At 39.8% G+C, this 6000-nt stretch overlaps 1 protein-coding gene across 13 annotated transcripts in view; it reads left to right on the top strand.

The window, feature by feature from the left end:
- TNRC6B (trinucleotide repeat containing adaptor 6B) overlaps positions 1–6000 on the top strand; it is a 129826-nt gene that overhangs the window by 569 nt on the left and 123257 nt on the right. For 10 of the 13 annotated variants that reach the window (XR_004497523.1, XM_033514442.1, XM_033514436.1 and 7 more), the window contains exon 2: positions 4650–4894. The exons of the other annotated variants lie outside the window; for them this stretch is intronic. The gene's annotated coding sequence lies outside the window, so the exon portion shown is untranslated. The remainder of the gene's footprint in view (positions 1–4649; positions 4895–6000) is intronic. 13 annotated transcript variants of the gene reach the window in all.

Here is a 6000-nt window from a genome sequence, read left to right as displayed (position 1 = left end):
CTGCCCCGGCGGTGGCGGAGCAGCCGCTGCTCCCGCCCCGACCCCGCCGAGTGCCTGTCCCGGGGCACAGCCGGGCGAGCGCTGCCCCCCTCCTCGCCTCACGTGCGGCCGCCGCTTGCCGCCCCCTCCGGCTCCACACAGGGCCCCGGGGAAGAGCCGCCCGCCCGCCGGGTCACCCAGGCTGGGCAGGAGGTACAGCGGCGGCAAGACTCCGAGGAGCCCTTGTGTGGATGGGGGGAAAAAAGTGCTGTAGTGTGGGGACAGAGCCGAGGTTGCGTTGGTACCACTGCAAACCGCGCTGGATGAGTGGAAGGTGATGCGGGTTAAAATGTGTGTGTGTATATGTGATGGGCGGGCGGGAAGAGTGACCGTGTTCAGAGGTGTTTCCCAGGGGGGAAGAAAAGTTTCCCCAGCTGTTTGTAGCAAAATGAGTGAATGTTTGTTTCTGGAGACGCTTCGCTGGCTGTGGATAAGCGCTGCTTGCAGCGTGGTATCTTGCAAGCTCAGATCTGCTTTATGAAAGTGCATGTAGGAGGATCTACTACAGCATACAGCTGAGGCTTGTTGAATAAACCGAAGACTCAGCAAAGTGTTTTCCTAGCTAAAGTAGAGATGATTACTGCTGTAAACAGTACTTGTTTTTCCATGGTAACGTTTCACTACCCTCATGAACATTTGTTAAAATATCTCTTTGTAAAGTTAACTTCTATTTTGTTTGTTTTTACAATCCATTAATTACTATTTTTAAATCATGACTTGCTAGAGTTCAGTGTCACGTTTACAACCTCTAGAAAACCTGACTTTTCCTGCAAAATAGTAGGTTAGTCTTTGGGGATTGTAAAGCTCTGTATTTGAAGGTCTGTTTACCTAGTGTTTTCCAGTAATATTGTTACCCAGATGAATGGATTTTGGAAATTAGTTCCTGCTACAAGTGTTGTAGAGGTGATAACTTCGATTCATAGGGTTATTGAATATGTGCAGAAGTTGAAACAGCTTTGTAGGTAGTTTTTCCAGACTGAAGTTGCTCAGCAATGCCCTCCTCTCCTGTGGTGACTCTGAGGGTGCAGATTCCTTGGCATGCTCGCTGTTGAGATGTGATTAAATGCTCTCATCTGCTGCATTACCCAAGGCCCCGAATTAAAAGATGATTTCCAGTTTTTCTACGTGAGCCATGGTTATTGCAGGGTCTGCTGGGTAGATGTATTTTGTGGGAAGGGGTTTGCAAGTTCAACATTTCACCTGAGTTAGTTAAGTGAGTTGCAGCTGTAACTAGACAATTCATCAGTGAAGAAATCGCCCTGCAAAAAGTTAAGACTGGAGATGGGGGAAGGGAGCCCAGAGAGGTATAACCTACTGTGAGGTTTTGGGGCAGTAAGGTACAGGCAGATCTATCTTAATAGAGAGTAGGTTAAGTCATCATTTTACATTTATCTTGTTTAGCAATACTGCACGTGTGCTGATGGGCAGAATGGAATTATTGGAATGCTTAAAGGGAATCACCTGAATCCTGTAATACAGAAATCCTGGTAAAAATAATAATCAAGTCTATGTCTCTTGATTAGCCAGACTTTTGAATTAATGCATTTCTCCAGTTTCTGTATGCCTGCAAATTTAGCTAGAGATCTACACTTTCATTTAAACAATAAGTTCAAATGTTTGGACATAAAAGTCTTGACAAAGCTTAATCTCCAGAGTTTGTGTGATTGAATAGTCCAATAAAACATTTAGGCTGAGTGTGTGTCATGGCTTTGCTTGGTGATGCTTATTTCATCATTAAAACTTGATGTTGGAGGATGACTTCAGAGGACGAAGCTTCAGGAGAGAATTTTGCATAGCTCTGAGGTAGTGTATTTTACCTTAGATCCACCTCCTATCACAGCAAGTAAGAAATTCGAAATTATTTTTTTTTGCAGAAGTAATGCATAATAAAAATCATATGTACCAATAGCTGCATCTAGAACAGTGGGATGAATAGCTGCAGCCAGAATGATGGAAAGAATCGAAGGACTGCTTTAAAATTAGTAATTTGAAAATATGTTCAAATGGGGTTTGTTCTCCTGGGTTTTTGAGTGATTTTTTTTCCCCTCTGATAAAGCTGGTGTATTTCTGCTCACAGAAGAAATTGGATTTACAATTAAGCAGTACGAACTGGAGATCATAGAATAAGTCTAAGAAGCTTAGTTATTGACTTGAATGAGTTTATTAATAGTCTGCTTAATGGTTTGGTTCCTCTATTCTCCATTTTCTGCAAAATGCTTGGATGCAGAGTCTGTTCTCGTCATTTATTGCCATTATTGTGTTTATTTTCTTGGAAATCTTTTTATACATAGGTATTGTCTGCTTTGTGCAGTAATAACAACGGACAGTCATTTTCCAGTTTCTTTGCAATGGCTTTCCTCAGTCATTGCTCATAGTGCTGCTCTTAGATACACGAATTCTGCAATACTTCTACCCACAGCATACCTAACATCTTGCAGCTATTCACATCTTTATCATTAGTTTTTGTTTTTCACTCAGCCTTAACTTTCACTCACTTAACAGTGTGTAATTTGAGTCGGTAGATGTTTTTGTGAAGAACTGGCATTGTTTTCACAGGATAAGTTAAGCGTGTTTATCACAGAAATAAAGGAGGGAAGTACCTGATACTAGCACATATGTACCACTGGTTTTCTTCGAAGCTAAAGGTTTTCTATCACCTCAGTGCTTATAAAATGTATTTGCTCTGGATTTGCTTGTAATCATCTGTTTCTTGCGTTTTCAGAAATTTTAATCATGAAATGTTTCACTGTCTTAGGGAAAGAATAGCAAAGGAATGTCAGGCTTCAGTTCTAATTGCAAGAACCTAGCACAGAGATGTTGAGCAAACAGTAACATGCATTTCTAATAGTTTTACCAGTTGTGGTAGAAAAATACATGTATTCTTGCTAACAGACTTCCTTAGTTTAGCACTTACTGTGTTTCTCCATTTTCAGATTAAACATATATGCTACGGTTGCAGCAAACAGAGTGTGGAGTATGGACTGAAGAATTCATGTCAGTCTCTTGTGAATCCAAACTAAACTTTTGGCTACTATCTGCTAATAAAAATAGGGGCACTTTTTGGTACTTGGACCAGCTGTCACTGTCAGACAAGTAGTTGCCTGCTGGTATTTCTGCTTGCGAGGTGACAGAGGTGACTGGGGTGAGAGTAATCAGGATATTCTGATTGCTGTTCCCTGTCCCTTCAGCGGATAGTAAAACTCTTATATGTCCTTACATTTATCTTCTGTTCATGCCTTCTTTGTGTTGCACTTCTACTCATTATTTTTTATTTCTTCAGAGAAGTAAACATGCTTTGCTGCAAAGCGTTGGTGTCACTTATTTTTTCTCCTTCAGAGCAGTAGGCAGTGAGAACGTTAAATTTATTTTCTCCCTTTGCCTTCTTATAGTGGTTAGAGGGAGAGGGTGTTTTTGCACTTATGGTTTGCATCATGTTGTAGGGGAATGTTCTGAGGTTTTTAAGTTTTCATCAGTGTAAGGGTTGTGGTTGGAGTTTGGATGTTCTCCGTGTTTACCATGTAGTGAGCTATGGAGATGACCTTTTCCAGTTTCAGCTAGTCAGTACGGATTGCGTTTCTGGGCCCTGCCAGCTTTAGTAGTTCTGAAATTGGATATCGTGCATGTATTTCCTGATTTAATATCTGTGGATTAGAAAAAACACAATAGTTCCTCTGTGAGAAAATCTGGGAAGCAAGTTAATGTTCTATCCGAGACTTGCACTGTTTAAATTTTTTTAAATATCTACTTAAAAAAGTAGAATGGATCTGAAAGCAGCTCTTAGCCAGTTTAGCTTTTAAGTCTGTGGAGCAGCATCCTGCTTGTCAGGAGAAATGGGAGATATCAGAAGGCAGCACTTGTGCTGTGTGCTACAGGATACTGGTCAGAATAAATGTGTGAAAAATAACCTGGAAGTTGATATATTTTGACCATGTTACACAGAAGATGGGAGGCTGGAAGCTAATTAGCAGATGAAAGGATAAGAAGCAAAGTTGCAAAACAAAGAGTTGATAATTTTAGATAGCTTGACAGAGGATTAGTCAAAAGGTGATACAATAATATCATGTTGCTTGTGTGAGGGGAAGTCCTCTAATCCATCTAAATGAGTAATGAAGTAAAAGTCATTGATGTTTTTACTTCTATTTAATTTTTATAATTTTATCATGACTCTTGATAGTGTTGTAAAAAGTGCTATAAAGAAAAACAGCCTGGCAGAGCTTTTCAGTAGTGTATTGGGGTTTTTACTAGTGAAGTCTCTTCTGTAACAGGAGAGATATGTGCCCTTTGATCTGGTAGTAGTCTACAAAGAACATAGTTTTTGCGAATATTGTTGACTTTCTTCTGCTAAGTTTGAAGATTTTTCAGATTCTAGTCTCTATTTTGTTTGTTGGAAATGCTTCTTCCTGTTCCTCTGATCATCTTGTATCCTAGGGTTGCAGGGCTTTTTTTTTTTCCTGCTTGAGTCCCTCTTTCTTTCTTACCACAAACACTGGTTGTACCTGCAGTTCTCTAATGTGTTGCTCATGTGGCAAAAGCAGACTTTGTGAGAGAGTTTCACTAGTTAAATTTTTTTAAATCTAGTAGCTGAATGTTTGCTGGCCTTCTTGTTTTAGGACTGGTCCAATAGGTCTCCACACGATCAGAACTGAGAAACTCCTGGGCTGTTCCATGGCAATCTCATTACCAACTTCCCTGGCCCTGTGACCTCTCGGCACAACTCTGACGACAGTACTACATGAGTGGTAGGAAAGATAGGAAACCCACCTCTGGGGAGTAGAAGGAGCTCTTCAGGGACTTGCCAGCCTACTGTGGACTAAATATATTTTGGCCTTAGGATGATCGACCAGTGATAATGGGAGTAAGTCCTCTTGTCTCACTGCTTCTTACAGCCAAGAGATACAAACTACTCAGCACTTTGGTGTCAGTCTCCTCTAGTTATGAACTTCTGTGTCTTAGGAGATGAAGAGAGGAGCTGGTTGTCCAGCTCTTCTGAACATTTGAGAACCTTTTAGCTCTCTTTTGGGACATTTGGGGATCCTTAGAAGTAATCTGGTGTCTCTTTCTGGAGAAGATGGAAGTGACACAGAGTACATTTTATTTTATTATTACAGCTGATAGTATGTTCTGCTTTTTATACAGCAGTACAGTAACTTTGTGATTTAAAAGCTTTTCCAGAAGTTAGATTTTGTAGAAGATTAAATCACCTATACGCTCAGTTACTTTACCATTACAGTGCAACACTATTTCAGATCTCTGAGGTTTCTGTTGCTTGCACATTGTGACTTGAGAAACCATAAGGTAAAAGTATTAGAGGGTGCAACTAGCATAAAGAATGATGAGGAACTTGGGAAAAAATATTAGGATAATGTTTTGATTTTAAAAAATTGCCTCTGGGATAGAGGAATGTGTCCCCTTACCCCAGCTTCTTACAAAGACCAAAATATACTTCAGTCCAGAATGAATTATCATCCTTGATCTGAAGCAGCTCAAAATCCCTTTAAGAAAGAAGGCCATAATACCTATTGCTCTAAATAGTGGCTTTAAAGCATTTTCAGCTATTTTTATGGGGTTTTTCTTTGTGACCCTCTCTGGGATTTTTATGTATTAAGATTCTTCCTCGATGTATTAGTGTTATTATAACAGCATTCTCACATTGTTGTAAATATAGCAGTTTCACTCCATGTTGGGAATATGTTTATTCTGATAACTATGTTTTGGGGGTTTTATTTTGGAGTTTTTGTTTATTTGTTTTTTAAGTTCCACTTAATTGCTTCAAGTAAGAAGCTAAAAATGAGTGCTTTGGCACAAGTGTGTGTCTATGCAGGATATTTTACAATTACGTCCATTGTAATTTATATTCTTATCCTTCCACATGTATTTGGGTTCTGAAAAAAATTGTTTAAAATTAAATTTCTAGTATTTTTGTTTGTCAAAGGCTGAGATTCTGCATTATCAGGTTTGAGT

The sequence above is a fragment of the Parus major genome, chromosome 1A (assembly GCF_001522545.3).
Source record: "Parus major isolate Abel chromosome 1A, Parus_major1.1, whole genome shotgun sequence".
Lineage (NCBI taxonomy): Eukaryota > Metazoa > Chordata > Aves > Passeriformes > Paridae > Parus > Parus major.
Note: the sequence above shows the minus strand (reverse complement) of the source record. Positions and strands in the feature narration are given on the sequence as shown.